At 37.8% G+C, this 20,402-nt stretch overlaps 1 long non-coding RNA gene across 2 annotated transcripts in view; it reads left to right on the top strand.

The window, feature by feature from the left end:
• LOC149079820 (uncharacterized) overlaps positions 1-17,137 on the top strand; it is a 127,692-nt gene extending 110,555 nt beyond the window's left edge. For both annotated transcript variants that reach the window (XR_016193644.1, XR_016193645.1), the window contains exon 5: positions 16,818-17,137. This is a non-coding gene — a long non-coding RNA (uncharacterized LOC149079820). The remainder of the gene's footprint in view (positions 1-16,817) is intronic.
• Positions 17,138-20,402: the final 3,265 nt, after the last annotated feature.

Genomic DNA, 20,402 nt, shown 5'->3' with positions numbered 1-20,402 from the left:
TGGCTTTTCTGGAAAATGGAAACCTCATTTCCAGTGAAACGGTATATCCTGCTGGTATTCACGAACGAAGAGAAAATAATTCTTAGTTTGCACATGAAAAAACGTGAAAATATATTTTTTTCACCCTACTATATTTATACGCTGTATGTAAATAAAAAGTATAATAATAATAATAATAATAAATATTTTAAAATCAGTATAAACATTTTGTGAATGTTTCTCTTATAAATTGTAGAAAATATTTATGCGCATTTCTCTTCTACACAAAAATATCCGAAGAAAGATATCTATATCACAAAAATATGTGACCCTGCTGCTGCTACCTATCATATAGAAAGTGAAAAAAAAACTATCTGTTATAAGTTTTCCAAATAAAGTTAATTATGATTTTGAAATCGGTTTCTTTTTTTGGAGCATGAAAACAAACAACATGTGTTATGATACCATGTATTATTTATTTTCGTGCTGCATACCAGTGTAAATTTTATGCACTAAAATATCGGTTAATAAGTTTGGTTTTTTTTGTTTTTTTGTTGTTGTTTTTTTTGCCGAATTATTTTGCCATGTAAGTGATCTGTCAATGTGCCGCGGGACACTTAACTCGGGGCCGGAACTGAAAGAAGGCAACTGCCCGGCTGGAAATCTCTAGGGTGGTGGGAAATTTTAAGAAAGAACAAAAGTACCGTTATAATATCATTGAATTTCGCAGTAGTGCCCCAAATACATTACGTATCAGTTCCGCAATAATTTACAAAATATTTGATTATTTTGTTGAGTCGCGCCTACTTATAAAATTATAGAGTGAATTATCGGTTAATATATACGATTCTTCTTCTGCCTTTGATAGCCTGAACCATTGAAATAACGTTTAAAACCTTGACGCTTGTTGCGCATAAAGAGTTTTGACTGAGCATACTCACGGTCATATAAAAAATATGACCGTGAGTCAAGCGCGGATCCGGGGGGGGGGGTGGCGGCGGCGGCCCCGGATCCACCTCTCAATTCGCTACTGAAGATGTCAAACTTCGCGTCATTGGAAGCTGAAAATGTCTACCTCGGCTTCATTCGCAGCTGAAGATGTTGCCTTAGCTCCGTTCGAAATTGAAGGTTTTGTGGCCATTCGAATGGAAGTTCGGCTGCTCCATCCGCAGCTGAAGATGTCTGTCTTAGCTCCATCTGAAATTGAAGTTGTGTGACTCTGCTCCATCCACAGCTGAAGATGTCTGCCCTAGCTCCATCTGAAATTGAAGTTGTGTGACTCCGCTCCATCCGCAGCTGAAGATGTCTGCCTTCGATCAGGCCCGGATCCAGGGGGAAGGAGAGATGGGAACGACCGCCTCTCCCAAGAGCAGAATAATGAGGGAAAATTTATTTGTTCCGTAACACATATGGGACGATAAAACGAACTCATACAATTCACTGCTCCCGACACATCGTCATGGATCCGCACCTGCTGCACGTTCGCTTTGCTCGGTACATAAATTTCTCATATAAGTACTGTATATTCATAATCTTCAACGGTGATATTCTCGTAAAATGTGGTCATCACAATACCTTTGGTGTTTAATTGTTATACTTAGTATTGGAAATATTAGCTCGCTAAGACTCGCCTATGCTACTTAGAGTCTTAGTGACTCGCCTATGCCCCTCAGACATTGTCCCCCAAATACGAAAGGAAAAAGACGATGCAATATCAGGAATTTTATGAAGGGTCGCAAAAATAACCCTTTTAAAGCACCACTCTTTAAGCACCAAATTAATCTGCCACCGAAAGATATCACCAAAAAGTAAACGCTGATGTGAAGTAAGTCAACGTTGCGGCCAAAAAACGAAGATACCGTGACAGAACCCCAAATGTATCCGAGAAGCTCTTTTCACTCTTATTTTTAATGTATTAAAAATAAACTTTGTCAGCTTATCAATACTTTTTTTTACATCCATTTTAGATATACTACCATGCTTTTAAAACCGCCATATTAATAAATAAAAAATAGAGCCAGAATCCCTTGGGTGCGAGATAAAAAAAAATGGCACTTTTCGCTGCGGCCTAATTGATTGCGGGTGCGGAAAGTTACCGCTGATATCGGAAGAGTGGAATTTTTTTTTTGTTCTCCCCGAAGCTAAAGATATCAATCTGATTTGAATAATAAAATTTAAAAATAAAGGAGAGAAAATCCCCATGGTGCGCATGCGTGGTTACGCGAGAGGTAAGAGGCGAGAGGGTATCTGCGGCCATAAGGGTTAAAACTGATAAGGTGCAAAGAGAGTGTTGGGGGAAAATGGCAGCATGTGTCACTTTCTTATCGGTTATATGGTATGTATGCGTCACTTCCGGATTCCGTCGTTATGTCGGAAGTGTTGTTTTATTTTGCATTTGGATTGTGAGAATTCACTGCTCGGGCCGTCTCTCCAACTACAACTTTGTCCTGTATAACGCAACACTACACTCAGTAGAGTGAAACCTCACGATACAACGATAAATCCCTGTATATGCAACGATATTTTTTATAAGTCCGGTTTCAGAATGCCAATCTGCTGCCTCTCAATTTAACGATAGTACCTCTACAACCAGGGCCGTAACTAGGATTTTAGCCGCCAGGGAAAAACATTATTTTACCGCCCCCACCACTTTAAAATTCGATAATTTTGTAACGATGTTCTTTGTTCCCACCTACAACTGCCACCCGCCCTAAATTTTGCCTCACGGGGCAGTTGTCCCCCTGCTCCCCTCTAGTTCCGGCCCTGTCTACAACGATATTTTTCTTGGTCCGCAGAGTATCGTTATATCGAGTTTTCACTGTATTGGGTAATATAGAATGTGGTTTATTGGTTTTTAGTTAGTGTGGGTGTCTACACCAAGGGTGTTAAACCTTTAGAAGAGTGCGTCCCACTTCATTGATTAGAAAGCATGTCGCGGGTCACTTATCGCAGTTATCTGGAACAGCGCCACAGGTTACCTGAGTGATCTTTGAATGTGCCACGGGTCTGCGCGTACTACTACTACTACTTAACCGTACATGTACCTCGTACACATTCCTCAGCCGCATTTCTAACGAATCGGCACATGCCGGAATGTGTATGTGAGCTAAGGCAACATCTTCAGCTGCGAATGAAGCCGAGGTAGACATTTTCAGCTTCCAATGACGCGAAGTTTGACATCTTCAGTAGCGAATTGAGAGGCGGATCCGGGGCCGCCGCCGCCACCCCCCCCCCCCCGGATCCGCGCTTGACTCACGGTCATATTTTTTATATGACCGTGAGTATGCTCAGTCAAAACTCTTTATGCGCAACAAGCGTCAAGGTTTTAAACGTTATTTCAATGGTTCAGGCTATCAAAGGCAGAAGAAGAATCGTATATATTAACCGATAATTCACTCTATAATTTTATAAGTAGGCTCGACTCAACAAAATAATCAAATATTTTGTAAATTATTGCGGAACTGATTTTTCGCATAAAAAATATAGAATATAAAAAAAATATACCAAAAAAATTTGTTTGTATATAATTAAGAATTATCATCTACAGTCAAGGATAAAGAGAGATGACGCTAAAAAATAAAACTACTAATTTATTTTTGCTTGCTCTAATACCGAAACTGAAACTGGAACCGGACAAAAATTCTCCACCGCATCCAAGTAAAATAAAAATATATTAACCGATATTTAACTACATAAAATTTCTCTATAATTGAGCTTAAATGTAATAAATTTAAATGTATAATTGTATAAATATAATTTTATTTATATAATAATTTACGATATTACATTTTTCTAAATAGGAAAAATGAACATATTTCTATAATAAGTATCAATTCAGAAAATTATGTATTAAACCCACAGTAGATGGCGCTAACAAACATTCTGTCTGGCAAACGCAATAATATATGCGCTCTTTCAATTTCTTGACCAAATTTTATGTAATTATTATTACTGGTTACTTGAATAACATGTTTGAGAAATTTCGAAATACCCCCCTCCCTGCCCCCAATACCTACGATGAGGAAAACCGGATTGAGAACGATCGACTTTTTTGCGGGAACACGTTGAAGATTCAAGCTCTTCTTCTACATAACTCTAGTGGCCTTCGACATGTTCCCAAACCAATGAAGTGGCCCGCACACTCCAAAAGGTGCACCCTCTGTTGATTCTCAAGCCCTTAAAAAGTATCCTCAAGTAGGAGGAAACCAGTAAATACTTCGCTTACCAACTCAAGATTAATCCTATGCGGCTCGGTAAATTGCCCTCAAAATAGAAGGAATTTGGAATTTTCAATGTGTTTCCGCAGCAGGTCGATTGTCTTCAGTCTGATTTTCGTCATTGTAGGCGATTGGAGAGGGGGGGGGCGGGATTTTTAAATTTTTCAAGCAAAAATGTTATTGAAGTAACCAGTACTCATGTGTTAAAATTATGTTCAATTTTGTTGAGAAATTGGAAGAGCGCGCAGAAAAAAATTTGTCGATGCTCTTGGAAGACACGATGTTTTTACCAGCGTTGTCTGCTGTTGATTTAAAACATTAATTTCTGTGAATTCATGCATATTATAGGAATATATTTATTTCTTCTTTTGTAGAAATTTATGTTGTAAGTTATTTTGATAAAATTTATTACAGTTTAGCTCAAACAGAGAAATTTGATTTTGCCAAATATCTGTTAACTTTTTTTTAACTCATTTGTTTTAATACAAAATTTTTGAATAAATTTTCAAGTTCTTTATGAGTAGTCATGTTCTTAGTATCTCGCAAAGTATATGAATAATTTCGCTGATCGTGCTCGGTTATCAAACAATTGTATGCAGTGAATCATCGGTTAAAGCGATGTCTCTTGTGACATCGTGGGCCTGAACGATCGATATAGCGTTTAAAAAACTTCACGCTTGTTACGATTATTTCGTAGTGCTTATCCATTGTACAGTATGTTTTTTGAATGCAGGAAACGGCCGGACGAATTTCCCGGATGTCCATGACATAAAAATTTTCGTCCAGTCACACTTTTTTATATGCCTGTACGTTCGCTTCGTTCGATACATAAATTTTCCTTATAAGTATTTTATATTTCTATTCTTCAACAGTGATATTTTCGTAAAAGTGGACTATTTTCGAAATAATCGTATAACAGGAAAATTTCCTGTTTTATTATTACTTCAGAATGCGTGATCACCCATATGTTCAGGTCAACGTTCAGCCACTATGACCGCAAGCTATTTCAGAATTGTGAGATACTGGAATAGTGTGCGACTAGCACGCCACGTCACCAGCCCACTCGGTCGTGTAGTCACCAATGCTACAATATCCTCGTCTGAGTGTCGAAGACAGGAGATACCTATAGCTACATAGAAGATGTCTTGTCTTTTCTGCTGGTATTTAGGCAATACTGGGGGGGGGGGTGTCCAACGATGCTTGCGTTGTCACACGGGGTAGAGAAATATAATACAATGTCTTTATACAAAATATACGGAAGACTGGATGTTGTGAAGATATTTATTATTTGAGATGTTAATTTTTTTAAGGAAGGAAAAAACTCATCTCTGCCTCTACCGGGAGTCGAACCCGGGTCCCTCGATTGCCGGACGAGTGCTCTGACCACTAAGCTACAGAGGAGATAGAGATTTTCCTTCGCTAGAGCGTACATGTGCCGAACAGAACCGTGCAATGGACGGTGAACCGATCAGCTAATAGCTCGAGAAAATCTCTATCTCCTCTGTAGCTTAGTGGTCAGAGCACTCGTCCGGCAATCGAGGGACCCGGGTTCGACTCCCGGTAGAGCCAGAGATGAGTTTTTTCCTTCCTTAAAAAAATTAACATCTCAAATAATAAATATCTTCACAACATCCAGTCTTCCGTATATCTTCTATTAACAAGTGGAGAGCGACATTCATGTCATATACAATGTCTTTGTTCGACACAAACCGCAAAATGCTTCAGGCAACCACTATCAACAGCTCTGGGCGTGAGCGGTCATCAATCAATCAGGCAACCACTAGCCGGCATGAATAGGTTCAGCGTGTTCAGTTCCAGGACGATCTCTTTTCTATATTCTTCCTCCGCTATCCATTTCGAAATGTCCATCCCGTCCCGTCATTATTCTATGGCCTTTGTTTTGAAAGCCATAAAAATGATTGCTTCTCCCCAGTCCCACGATTCTTGGTACGCGACGCAGGGTAAGATAATTAAAGTAAAAGATAATAAAAAGTCTTTGTTGGACATAAACCGCAAAAAACCACAGCCAACGTGAAGGAAATCCCGTACTTGTTCGAAATTTCCTTTGGATTGTAAACTGCATCTGTAGCCTCTGCCGCTCTCCTGGTTCCTTCTATCGGCCTCCTGGGGACCCATTATCGCTCATTTTGGGGAAAAACTGTATAAATTACACGCACAGATTGGACAGAATGGCCGTAAGTTGAAAAATGAAAATTACGTACATCATAAGGGAAATTTATACTCACTTTACCCATTAGTGAATTCCTAAAGAAAGTTTAATGCAAGCGTATAGTAAAGTAACTTGGAAAAAGTGTAAATAAATGCAGCAAAAAGTATAAAAAGTCAGTTTCGGGAGTCATTTGGGCCGAAGCAAATTTTCAAAAAACAGAAATTTGAAACTTTTGTTTTTACGAAAAAACTTTCCTATTTTTTTAGACGCGTAAAACCATTTCTGTTTTTCTCTTAAAAAAATGGTAAACACCAAAAAACATGTCTAATAGATGCGTTCTGTCTTAAAATGGACATAAGAATGGCAAAAAAAAAAAAAAAATTGAAAAAATATATATTTTTTTTCTAATGGTGAAAAACCAAAGCTTGAAACGATGACTGGACTCTGAAAAAAAAATTTAAAAAGAATTTTGTCCCGTAAAATTTTCTACGTAAAAGATTCGCATCCCTGTTGCCAAATCAGGCCATCAAAATACTGCTTATCTGGTGTCGGACTACCTAAAAAAAAAAGAGAGAACCAAAATCTCTCTCTCTCTCTCTCTGTGTATAAGTCTCCAGGACGAAACCAAATATACAACATGGCGCCGTTTTGTTGAGGGGAAAAAAGGAACCTCTCCATCCAAATACGAAAACAATGAAGACAGGGAGAGGGAAAAAAATGAAATGATGATCCGTCCCGGTTACCAACAGTGAGAGGGGGAAAAAAACCCAGGAATTTTTTTTTATCCCCCCCCCCCCTCTCTCCCTCTCCAGGACCAAACCAACCACATTAGTCCTAATCGCTCTTCACACCATCTGCGGTTAAAACTACAAGCTCCTGGAAGTGGTGTTTCCCGCTTTCCCCCCCCCCCATCTTCATCTCTTTTTTTTTTTCTCCCGGTCCCACAATCTCCTGTCCTGGATGTATGTGCGTCTGTGTGTGGGTGGATGTACGTATTCCTCCACCACTCGACTCTACTCTCTCTTGAATCAGAATCAGGACATCAAGTCAGTACAGTGCTTTGAAAATAGTTCGAACAGGAATGAAGAAAAACAAGAAAGAGAGAGAGGATACTGGATGTTGTCCTGGTAGTAGAAATGATGATGATGGTAGTGGTGAATCCTCTCCTGTCTCCTGAGTGAGAGAGGACCTGGATAAATTTTTTTTTTTTCGGTTGAAAATTCCACAGAACACGTGACACATCTGCCGGCTGGTTTTGCTTCGGAACAAATGTCAGAAGTGGTTTTTAAGAACCTTTAGGGAATTCTCATATATTCCCCTCCTGTTTTTTTTTCGTTTTTTCCCCCCTTTTTGGATGAAATAATCTTGATTTGATCATTAAGTTGACATTTGGTATCATGGATTTCAAGTCAAGGATCCACACGCTTATTGCGTCAAGGAAAGAAATATACGGTGTATAAGAGAGGAAAGAGTCTTTTTATGTGAGGATAAAAGTTTATTAGAAGAGCTTTTCTTTTCAAAGACATTTTATAGCGTTTGAAAAGCTTTTAAAAGTGATAGGGAATTGTTCGAAGTTAGTTCTTCTTAAAACATCTTATATCGTAAAAATGAGACAGACCTCAATAAGTTTAGAAATTGATTGATTCGTATGAAGTTGAATCTATCTCTGCATTTATTTCGTATAACACGATTTTTGAAGCTTTTATCAAGTCTAGATACTTGAAAATACTGCGGGAATTTTTTTTTTAAATTTCAAATAGTGAACAAAAATGAAATCCGCAATATATAACAAAATAATTAAATAAGTAGTAATTCAAATTTAGAAATAATTCGTAAAATCTTGTTCAAAAAAAAATCTCCAAGTAACAAATTCTCAAGAAAATTATAAAAATTAATTAAGCAATAGAGAATAAGAAAAAAAAATGAATTAGATAATTAAAATCCAGGATGAATTCGTGAAATTAAATTAATTCGTAAAATATTACAGAAACAACAAATTCTCAAGAAAATTGCTGATATGAATTAAGCTTTAAAATAAGGGGGGAAAAATTCAATATGAAAAAAAATTAAACCATTAAAATCCAGAAACGTTTCGTAAGATATTATTTAAAAAATTCTAAACAATAAATTCTCAAGAAAATTGTAAATATGAAGAAAAATAAAATATAAAAAAACAATTAAAAGGATTCATAAAATATTGCAAACAAAAAATTACAAATGAGAAATTCTCAAGGAAATTGTAAATATGAATTATGTAATTGTAGAACCAAAGAGAAATAACCCAATAAGAAAATAATTAAATAATTAAAACTCAGAAAAACTTGTTAATAAGAATATAGAATGAGAAGAAAAATAAAATACAAGAAAAAAAATTAATTTAAATTTTAAGAATCGATTTAATAATAAAAGATGAGTCTTTAATGAGTGTGGTATTTCATCAAAGAGGAATGAAGTCTTTGTACGAAATCCATTCCATGTTGAAACAACAACTGAAGTCTATACGGAATAATAACCTTTGGTGAAAACTTCTGAAACTTAATCCATTTCTGAATGCTTTTATTACTGGAAATATTTAATTCACATGCAGTAGCCAACGCTTATAAGAATCACGTTTGGTTCAGTTATTTTGATTCTTATAAGCGGTTTGATTCCTGTATCCAGATTTTTTCTTTCTGTTGCTCATGTATAGTTACCACTGGAGTACGCAAAAAGGGGGGGGGGGAGGTCTTAAGCCAAGATGATGTTTTTGAAGTTAAAAAACCTCTTTATTAATTTCTTAGTAATATAAAATTTAAATCCAGTTTGAATATCCATAGCATATCGTTATCCTTAGACATCATTCGTTGTCAATGTAGACTGACGAAAGTGGCATACAGTAACTATTGCCCGATTGCATAGCTCATCAATGTTTCCCAAAGTGAGCTATAATGGTCCAGGGGGTCGATAGGAGCTACGAGAGAGAGAGAGAGAGAGAGAGTGTCTATTTTTTCTTTTTCTACCATAAACCTCTTGCTCTGATAAACCTTCCCACCCTCAGGAACGCGACTAGGTATTTTGTCAACCGGCGGAAGCACACATTTTGTCTCCCCCCGTACAAAAATGTACAAGGAGCAGTAAAAAATCGAATTCGCCCCCCCCCCCCTCTAGTCCACCGCCCGGGTCACCAGACCGTTTGCTTCTCCTCCCTCAGATGCAACCCTTGGTCATTCATGGAAGCTCACTTTACTACAAAGTTGTAATCCTCACTGTTTGTGGGAGTGGCAGTGCCGTCTTAACGCATATGCCCAAAAGAAGACGGGGGTACCCCCCTCCCCAAAATGAAATATGGCTGAAATTTTCGAAAGTAAGCATGTAAATTCGTAGGAAAACATTTTTGCCTAGGTAGGGCCGCAGAAAATTCGCTTGGCCCGTGGCGGTGGGGGGCACGATGCTCTCACGACGGCCCTTTCGGGGAAGTCAATATAGGATGATTATTATAAAGTTAAGAGTGGCAATAAGTGGTCCTCAAAAATAATCTTGTGGAATAATAAAAATATTTTGCAAGTTCCCACTACTGATATCAACGGTAGCGGTTTCGGAGGAAAAAAAATTGATTCTTATAAGCGGAAATTGATTCTTATAACTGATGATTTTTCTACTTTAAAATAACGTTGGGTTTTTTTTTTTTTTTTTGCCGATTCGATTCTTATAACCAGTGATTCCATAAGCGGCGGCTACTGTATTATTTTACTGGCAGGTAATTTTCAAAATGTTCTATAAATGTTTAGAGATTTTTGACCTTGTCTTATTTGGGATTCTCTCTTTGGAACATCTTTTGGTCAATTCGGCATCATTTTTCTTGGATTATTATACTTGCTTACTGTAATTCCAATCCCGAGGGATTAAGAATTTACAAAAGATGTAAAAATAATCATAGGAAATAAATTTATTCAAAAATGGACAGCTTTTTTTCCCCGAAATGTCTTCTAAAAAACCTATAAGAATCACAAAGGTTGAAAACGCTGCGGCCTAACGGCGACTATTTTCCTTTCACTAGTAGGCCGAGCGGAAAGCCCTGAAGTCCAAAAAAAAAGCCAACACGTTAACATTTTCAAGGCCTATTTCCTCATCGCGGCCCAAGTTGAAAATATTCATGTGTAGAAAATCAAAATTTCAAACATGTAACTCAAAATAGATTAAATTCAACATCAATTAAACATCATCTAATAGTAATAATTCCCAGAATTAATTAATATTGAAAATTAGAAGTAATATTGATAAGTATTAAGAAAAAAAAATTTCCTAAAAAAAACCAATTTCAATAATTTGGAATGATTATTACTAAAATACAGGAATACTCCGATACAAAATCCGGAAAAATATTATTATTTCGAAAAAAAATTCAAATTATCTTTGAAAAAAAAAAATCTGACAAATTGAAACCGGTAAAAAAAAAAAAAAATTTCCCTGGAAATTTTTTAACTACTAAATTGAAAAAGTCAACAATCTGGTAGATGATATCTCTCTCTCTCTCTCATTTTCTGTAGGATAAGGGAAAACGGGAATAAAAAAAAAAAAAAATACAGAAAATAATTTTATCCCTAAAAAAAATTTTTTTTACCCCAAAATTCAAAAAAAAAAATTTCCCCCGTACCATCTTCCAGAAATTATCTCAATATTTATCCAAGTGGTTAGCAAACGACTTTCCTTAATTAATTTAACTGTCGAGTCTCTCTCTCTCTCTCCCCCTTTAAGATAATTTAAATTTTCCATTAAAAAAATTTTTAAAAACTATGGGTTGGAAGAAAAAAAAAAATCCCCAATTTACTGTCCGCTATCTCAGCTTACCAACAAGTTATTGAAGAAATAATAATATGTATATATATAAATATTTTTTCTACTGATATCAATATTAGGGAGTGACGGGGGGAAAAAAACAGGAAAAAAATTTTTCCTTTCCTAAAAAAATTTTTTTTTATGGAAAAAAAATTATTCCCTAAAAGGGATTTTTTCCCCCTCTCCTCTCTCTCTCTCTCAAAAATCTAGTGAGGCTTATTTGCTTGAGATGAGGTGAATACTCCCGTTTATATATGCATTTATAAAAGAGAGCAACAAAAAAAATAAGGAGAGTGAGAGTGGGACTAAAAGCTCTTTCCGATAACGGGATTTTTTTCACATTTATTTTTCCAGAATTATTATTATTATTTATTCCCCCTAAAAAACCGTTTCCCCCCCCCTTCCCCCATCTCCATTTTTTTTCCCCCTTTCTCCCAGGTTTGTCTCCACGAACAATTTTCGACGTTTTTAATAGCGCATAAAAATCAACTGATACGGATTCCTAATTTATTCTGGAACTTTTATACTGTGTTATATACACTTTTTTCCTGTTCACTTAAGTTCGTGTGTGTATATGTATGAATTTTTTTTTATGTGCATTTATCTGGAAAATCTGGAAAATGATTTTTTTTTTTCAGGAAAATAAGTGTGAAGGTTAAATAAAAGATATCGCGTGAGGCGGCTGAATTCATAGAGACAACGCTTTCTTCTAATATTTGGATGTGAGCGTATGATTGTAATTTTTCTGGATCTAAAATACGAGATTATGATAATCCGCATTGAATTTTGACGGATTAAAGAGGGAATTAAGTAATTAAAGAAATTATATTTTGGAATCTTGGCACACACACACACAAATGGCCTTCGAATTAACATATCTAAAACAAAATATATGTATTTCTCTTTGCAGGATAACACCGATTTTAACTACCACTTGGTTTTCCGTAACTCTATTCCCGATTCACACTGTACCTGCTCACCATTAGTGCAAACGTGCACCATCATATATCTCGGTATCTACATTGACAAAAATTTAAAATTTAAATCACATGTGATGTATATTCAGTCAAAACTTCGTTTCAGTCTAAAATTTATCACATCAAAGACAATGTAAACTTCTCTTTCCTACTATCATTTTACTACTCGTTTTTTCACTCACATTTATTGCTATCTGGGCAATGATTGCATTAGTACGATTCACCCTTTTGTGCAAATAGGGCGTGGTAGCCCAACACCACCTATAGAACAAGGCTTTCGCACAAAGCCTGTGACGTCAACGAAGAAGGCCATTTCTTCTATTGCCATTGGATATACTGCAAAAAAAGGTAAAGATATCGCGTACGTCGGCTTACTATATCCAATGGCAATAGATGAAATGTCCTTCTTCAGTGACGTCACTATTGACGGACTCCCATCGCGAGGATTCAGGTTCGAACCCCACCGTCGCCACAGTGGTGGTCGGCTGAAGTTGGTTTCCTGTGGTTCCCAACTTCGAGGTGCAAATGCGAGCCGATCTCCCCATTGAAAAGTCTCGCCACAGAGAGCAACAGGCCAACACAACGATACAATTATTCAATCATTACACTTCACTCATAGTTAGAAAAAGCTGGTGGCAGATGGCAGCACTACACAAAACAAGCATTACACAGAAACAAACTTCACACGTCAGGTTTCACTACACGCACACACCCATTCCAACAAATGTACCGATTCGTAAGAGGTTCCGCAGAGGAATATGGACGAGGTACATGTATGGTTTAGTAGTAGTAGTAGTAGTAGTAGTGACGTCACTAACTTCGTGCGGAGGCCTTGTTCTATAGGTGGTGTTGGGTAGCTCATGTCGATAACATACTCGCCTAAAGGATGTTTAGAGGTGTCGCGAGTTCGATACCCGGTTCGTCCTTGTCAGAAACTTCCCTGCCACAGGAGTACAACAAAAACGGCGACGTGACCACACAAAAAAGATTGGGAGTCCCACATCAAGGGGTTAGCGCACCACGTCTCGATGAGTATAAAGAAATAAGCCTGCCGTTCGTAATCGGCAATAAATTGTAGGTCCCGGTCTAATTAGCCCTCGTGTGCAGAAAATGACCGTGATGTGATGAAAATGAACAAATATTGAGCAAATACAAGAGAAAATAATTAGATCTCTTACTAGGATAACACTGACGCTATACATGAACTTTTTCATCATTTAAATATAATTCCACTGCGATATATTTGTTCTTTTTAAATCAATAACTCTTCTCAAAAAAAAACAAATTTACCCACCATTAAATGCATCGAGATCATCAGCCAGGTTCACCAATGCCCTACAAATTCCTCTGATACACAAAACAGTGAAGAAAAACCATTTGACTTATCTCATCCCAAAATTTTATTGCAATCTCCCAAACGACGTCTTAAGTTCTACTATATCTCTTCCTTAATTAAAAAAAACCGGCTCAAGAATTACCTATTTACTATAAACAACATCGAAGACCATTTTGGAAATCCCAGTATATAGATATGTGTGTTTGCATATATGGGGGGGGGGGGGTTGATAAATGAAGTGGTGTAAGTCACTTTGAACATTTTTTTCAAGACAAAGAAATTTGCATTTGAAATTACTAGCAATTATCGGGTAAGAAAATTATATTGTTGCCATTTGTAGGCTATTTCATCAGCTTCAACTTACAACACTTCATTTCTAAGTGAGTATCGAAATTCTTAGTTATTTTATGTATTTTATGTGACTAAGTACACATCACCCAAATCTGAACTTACACCACTTCATTTCTCAACCCTCCATATATATACGTATATACAAGGTAGGCAAAAAAGACCGTAGATACTTTAAAAATGAATAAAAACCGAAATAAAAAACAGGTTGCAGGGTTAGCATTGCTAGGTCACGGGAACTTTTTAAGACAGGAAAAAAAACCTCAAAAAACAGGCGATAGGTGGAGCTGGTACTAGCGACTTCGGTGGAAATATGCAAATGAGACGGTTATAAGAACTTGCGCTCCTAATCCATAAGCAGTTCACCGTTGTAAACCGTGTATGTGGACCTTCTGTACTCTGCCGTTGCTGGCTTGGTGACTCGCCTGCAATGTGTTATCCTCTGTGGTGGTGGTGGTGGTCATGTGGAACACATACTGCTGTAATAAACGATTTGGAGGCATTCTGTTCGTCATTTGCGTATCTTTTCTTTGACTTCTGTCAATAGCCTATTGGCAATTTTTCAGGGTTTCCCCGTCTTAAAAAAATTCCCGTGACTTAGCGATGCTAACCCTGCAAACCGTTTTTTATTTCAGTTATTTTTCCGGTTTTTATGAATTTTTAAAGTTTATACGGACAACCTGCATTGGCGTACGCAAAGGGGAGGGGTTGGGTTTCTAACCCCCCTTCAGCCAAGATTATAGTGTTATTTTGCAGAGAAAAAAAAGTAAAACCCCCCTCAGAAGGAAAAAAAAAATCTGAAACCCCCCTCGAGAAAATTCTGCGTACGCCTATACCACCCTGTATATAAGAAACATTACTGAAATGAAACAACTGCTGTGATTCTTCGATTGAAACTAGTAGCCGGTTTTTGATTAGCGTGCAGCATTCAAAAAACTCAATATAGTACAATATTGACAAATATTTTTTGAGCAATAATATTAGTTGAATTGTCGAGTATGCTTCAAAAATTTAACAGTTGTTTGTTTGCAGTAGACTAACATTACTGAAATGCGCAAGGCAGTTTTCCTTGGCTTTTATCGAAAAGAATATAAACCCGAATCGAAATAAGTCTGGTCTATGTTCTTCGTGATTGCAATTTCGAAAAGCCGAGGAGGACGTTCTGGGCTACGTTGTCAGCATTTTAGTAACGTAAATTTTCCGCACGCAACTAACAACTGTCGAAGTTTTGGAGAAAACTTAACAACTTAAATAATATTATTGCTCGAAAAATATTTACCAGTATCATACTCTATTGACTTTTCCTATACGACACATTAATCAAAAATTGGAATGAATTTCTATAGAAGAATCACAACAGTTGTATTTTTCATTTGATAGATGGCAGCAATAGTTCCAGTTCAATAATGTTTAACGTAATCTCGATTAGTTGATTCGATTCATAAGCACAGGATAGTAGACTTTTCTTTTCGAATTCAGCTCGGCAAAATATCGAGAAAGTAACATTTCCTTGATATATCATGTGCTAAGGAAAATCGGCTCAACATTATTTGTCGGACTGTTTAACTAAACTTAAATACACATTTTTCGTGGTAATAATCTCATGAGGTCGCATAGTACTTCGACGCTTGTTTTTAGCCGGAAATGCATCAATGCATCACAAACATCGTTGGTGAATCCAAGAAAAGCCGACTGACTCCTAGACCAGTGTTTCTCAACCGCTGGGCCGCGGTCCGGTACAGGGCCCTGATATCATTCATACCGGGCCGCGAGTGATTAGCCGTTTCATTCTTCCTCATTCATTTTCCGTTGGTCGTGTGTTTGACCGGGCCTTCGACTAACGAAAATGAATGAAACCGGACCGCGGGCTTTAAAAAGATTGAGAATCACTGTCCTAGACTACTTTCTAACAAGTTCCATTTGAGATCTTGATTGCTTTAGAAGAACACTTGGCGAATGGGAATCTGAATGATGCCCGAGCTCTTTCAAGCACTTCTACAAAGTTTGAGAGAAATATGCTATGTCATACATGCTAAACTTGTCCCGCGGGCCAAATGTGGCCGTTCGAATTCATCTAATATGGCTTATTTTGTAATAATGAACTAAGCGGCAGATTTCCAGAACACTTAGGGCCGTATTCACCAACATGGTTTAAACTGTAGTCACAATTTTTGGATAAGAGATTGGTTAAAAACCTGAATTTAACCGATCCGCGTCAAAAAATTTGTCTCTTATCAAAAAATTGTGACTATAGTTTAAACCATGTCGGTGAATACCGCCCTTAAGGGACCAGAGACATATTCAAATATCGCTTAAGTAACCTGCGGCACAGCTTCAGAACATTTAAGAGGTGCCGGTGCAGTTCCCCCATCACTTATGTTCAACAGCGGCACAGTCCCAGATCACTTAAGGTGACCGCGGTACATTTCCGAATCATTTCAAGGTGATCCGCGGCACGTTAAGTCGACTTAAGTTGAACGCAACACGTTTTCAAAGCAATGAAGTTTCCCACACACTCTCCTAAAAGTTGAGCACCCTTTGTTATACCATTGTCATTCTGGAAAATTCAACATCTGTTGCAAATAATGAAATCATTTATATGCGTTGGATCCCGCTTATAACGTTTTCAAAAGAAAACCATCATGAAAAAAACGTTTGTGAGCGGGAAAACGCTTTAAAAACGGGAAATCTCGATGAGCATTAGTAAGAGTTGGCACCACGAAAATTAGTTGTGCTAAGCGATAAAACGTTCTTAGTGGAAAAGTAATAAACGGAATCCACACTGTACTTTTATGTACCATTTTTATCTTTAGTGTGCCGCAGAAGGGTAACTGAAGGTTCAAGTGTGCCGTTAGATAGAAAACGCTGAAAAACACTGTTAAATTTAACACTGAGATTTGGCTGATGAAATTCAAATCTGAAAGTTAATGAAATTTCACTCCATCAAATTGAATCTAATTTTTTTTTCTACGTAGGTTTCCCATTTGTTGTCTTTGTGGACATGTAAAAGACCGGGACACGGCCGGGATCGTACTGAGAATAAATCCATCAGGAAAAGACAAGGACGCGAGAAAGTCCCCTGATCTATGAAAGACATGTTGCGAAGGATGATGGATGATGAAGATGTTCTCGTCACACGCACACAACAAGACTTGTTGACTTCTCTCTCTTTTCTTCGGCCATCATCATATCATCAATGTTGATTGCATTGCGTTTGTCTAACGCCTATCGCGATGTGGGGATGGATTTTTCATGGTCTAAGTTTTTAGGCTGATTAAATACAGTCAGCAAAGCACCATGCGTTTATTTTCTTTGGTTTTGAAATTGGATGGTGGATCTATCTCATAATAGTGTTTCCCAGCCTTTTTGATGACGCGGACACTCCCTTCTTTAGAGAAATTCAATTCACCGCGGACCTCCCTGCAGCAGTGGTTCTCAACCTGGGACCATAACGCCCCCTTGCTGTCCTGAGGGCCATGGATGAAAATTAGTTCAAAGGGGAGCCACGAAAAGTGGTGTGGGGGGGGGGGGGGCACAAAGAGCTGTGAAAAAATCCGTAGATAAATAATAAATTATTCTAGCCCTCTGGTGGCTCGTCGTCCATGAGCTATTGCTGATCGGTTCACCGTCCATTGCACGGTTCCGTTCGGCACATATATACGCTATAGTGAAGGAAAAATCTCTATCTCCTCTGTAGCTTAGTGGTCAGAGCACTCGTCCGGCAATCGAGGGACCCGGGTTCGACTCCTGGTAGAGGCAGAGATGAGCTTTTCCTTCCTTAAAAAAATTAACATAAAAAAATAAAAAATATCTTCACAACATCCAATCTTCCGTATATCTTGTAATAAATTATTCATTCTGTCAATAGAAGAAACGAAGCGTTCCAGTGAAATATATGGTGGGGGAGAAATATGACTATTTTCAGAATCGGGCACGGCCCCGGAGGGGGGTAGAACGCGTCAAAGAGAAGAGGGGCCCCTCACAAAAATAATGCCTGGTTTAAATTTTCGAGAATAAGATACCATTAAGACGGCCAAGACTCTCATTGCCATTTTTTATAATTTTTCTCTCTTTTTTTTTCCATTGCCATGAATTATGCACAAAATTATTTTTATTAGCTTTTTTTTTTCTTGTTGAGACGTTGCGGGCTGCCACTAGTTCCTTCGGGGCCGCGAGTTTGACACGCGGGGCCAAACGATTTTCCGCCATTAAAATCACTGTCCCAAAAGCGGGACAGCTATTTGTCCCGGTTTTTCGTTGCGCAATCAAAGATCAAAAGAAATAGAAGTATTTGGAATATTTAATTGGGTATGAAACTATGCCATTCTTATATTTCAAGCCGTATTGCGTGCTTTTTAATTCAGAGCAGTCTTATCTAGGCAATACCTGTGCTGTCTCGAGGTATATATGTTACGGTAAATGTGATAAATCCGGATATTATACACAATAATTGGTTATTATGTATAATCACCGAGAATTTTGGGAAGTTTGATAAATTTCTTCAGCGAAGAAACGGCACTTGTCAGGAAAGCAGACTACGATAAAAGTACTGTGTAGTTAACTTCATAATATTCAGTAACTGTATTTCTCACATAATTTTTTTCTGTTGTTTTGCTGCAAACATGATTATTAGGTTCATAATGTGCAAAATGATAACACAGTTTGACGTTTAATAGGCTTTTCCTTAATACCTCCGTATTATCCGACGTTCTGCCAGCCCGTTTATGTCGGATAAGCGAGACTGCTGTACTCATTTGTCAATTTTTTTCTCTAGTAAAAATGCCCTTGAAATATTTGAGCCCAAAATATTTCGAATCTACCAACTTACTCCGCAAAACATGCGCGAATCGAAAGTTTGATCCTTTCAAAATTGTCGATTAGTATAATTTTCCTACAAAACTCGGAAACGAAAGTCAACTGAATCCGTATTTTAGGAGCTAGAATTTCATTGTCAAAACTTATTTTTAAGAAACTTATGATGGAGTAATCGTCTTCATACTTATTGAGAAAAAGCAATGATATTCACTTAGATCATTAAGCCATTCTCAACCAGGGGACATATGGGCCCCCTAGTGGTACTGGGATACTTCAAGGAGGGGGGGCACGGAAGAAAATGGAGAAAGGGGCCGTCACAGGTGGTTTGGAGGGCTGAGAATAAAAATTAAGGTGCGAAGAAATAAAGCTTTTATATTAGTGACTGTACACTTACAGAATCCATCAAAATCACCCATAAAACCAGGGCCGTCTTAGAGCATGGACCCACTCGGGCCTCACCGCCTACATTTTGCAGCAGGTTCGCTAAGATGAGAGTTTTCACAGGCCCCCGGCTAGATTTTTCACACAGACCCCTCCTCTATATTAAATTTATAGTGTGAAAAACAAAAAATGATGAAAGCCGTATCAGGCCCCGGGCTGCAGCTCTGTCAGTCCCACTCTTGTGAGGGGTCATGCCTGAGGGGCTTCATGTCCATAAATGACCCCACCTTAGATATTGTTCCGGATAATTTTCCACGAGACTTCGAGGTTTCAAAAACAAGAAGCTCCTCGACGGACAAACACAGATTTATTTACAGAACAGCAATTTACACGTATTTACAAGCTAATCAGAGAGCTAACAACTTTCTCGCGAAGTTTAAACACAACTGACTGCTCATCGAATCTCTCTGAATGAGCCTGACATCTTGTGAGCGCCAGACTATTTATAACCCTCGTAGAAACTTCGAGAAAAAGAATGTTCTACAAAATTCGATTTTACAGTTTCCAAGTCGGCGGCGCCACCGTACGGACTGTCTGGAGGGGCGGGACTTTCTGGAATGTTCTCACCAATAGCATCCCTCTCCGGTAAACCGAAACCGGCATCAACTCCCGTTGCCAACGGAAGATTGCGATAAAGGATTGCGTCATCTATAGTTCGTAACAATATTTTGTATAGTACAATTAATTTTGAAAATAAGTAGGAAATATGTAGGCTGTTTATTTCCAGCTAAGTATGGGACTACCATATCATCACTTTGCCTGAGGGGGCCCATAATGTTGAGACGGCCCTGAATATAACTCGGACTAGCGGTGAGCTCAATAAATTCTAGGCTAGAGGTCTGGAGGCCAATATTATTTGCAAAATTTTCATTCAGTATACATTCACTGAAAAATTCACTCAATTGAATACGTACAAAGGATCTTGCTTCTAGATGAGGGCCGAATACTCTGGGTATAAGACAGGGAAGCCACGAGAAAAAAAATATGGTTCAAAAGGGGCCACGGGCAAAAAAAGGTTAAGGAACACTGACTTACATGAACGATACCTTCGAACCACGACTCATAATACAGTGATGCTTTTTTTGGTAACTTAAATACGTACTGCTCATTCTTGAGTGCAAAAAAACTTATTTTCGTCTTGGCCACAACAGAATAAAATTCTTTGAATTCTTTAATGAATGCGTCACCCACAAGATTCACTTCATGCGCCCAGCATTGGTTAGTGCAAAATGTTGTCACCAAGAAGTGCTTTCAGTAATTTGAAGCACGCAGTCATGTAACGCGCGGAATCTGATACTAGATCC

This window comes from Pholcus phalangioides, unplaced genomic scaffold, assembly GCF_987345545.1.
Source record: "Pholcus phalangioides strain wild (caught in Gottingen) unplaced genomic scaffold, Ppha-v1.0 ptg000012l_1, whole genome shotgun sequence".
NCBI lineage: Eukaryota > Metazoa > Arthropoda > Arachnida > Araneae > Pholcidae > Pholcus > Pholcus phalangioides.
The sequence above is the reverse complement of the archived record's forward strand: the minus strand, read 5'-3'. Positions and strand labels throughout refer to the sequence as shown.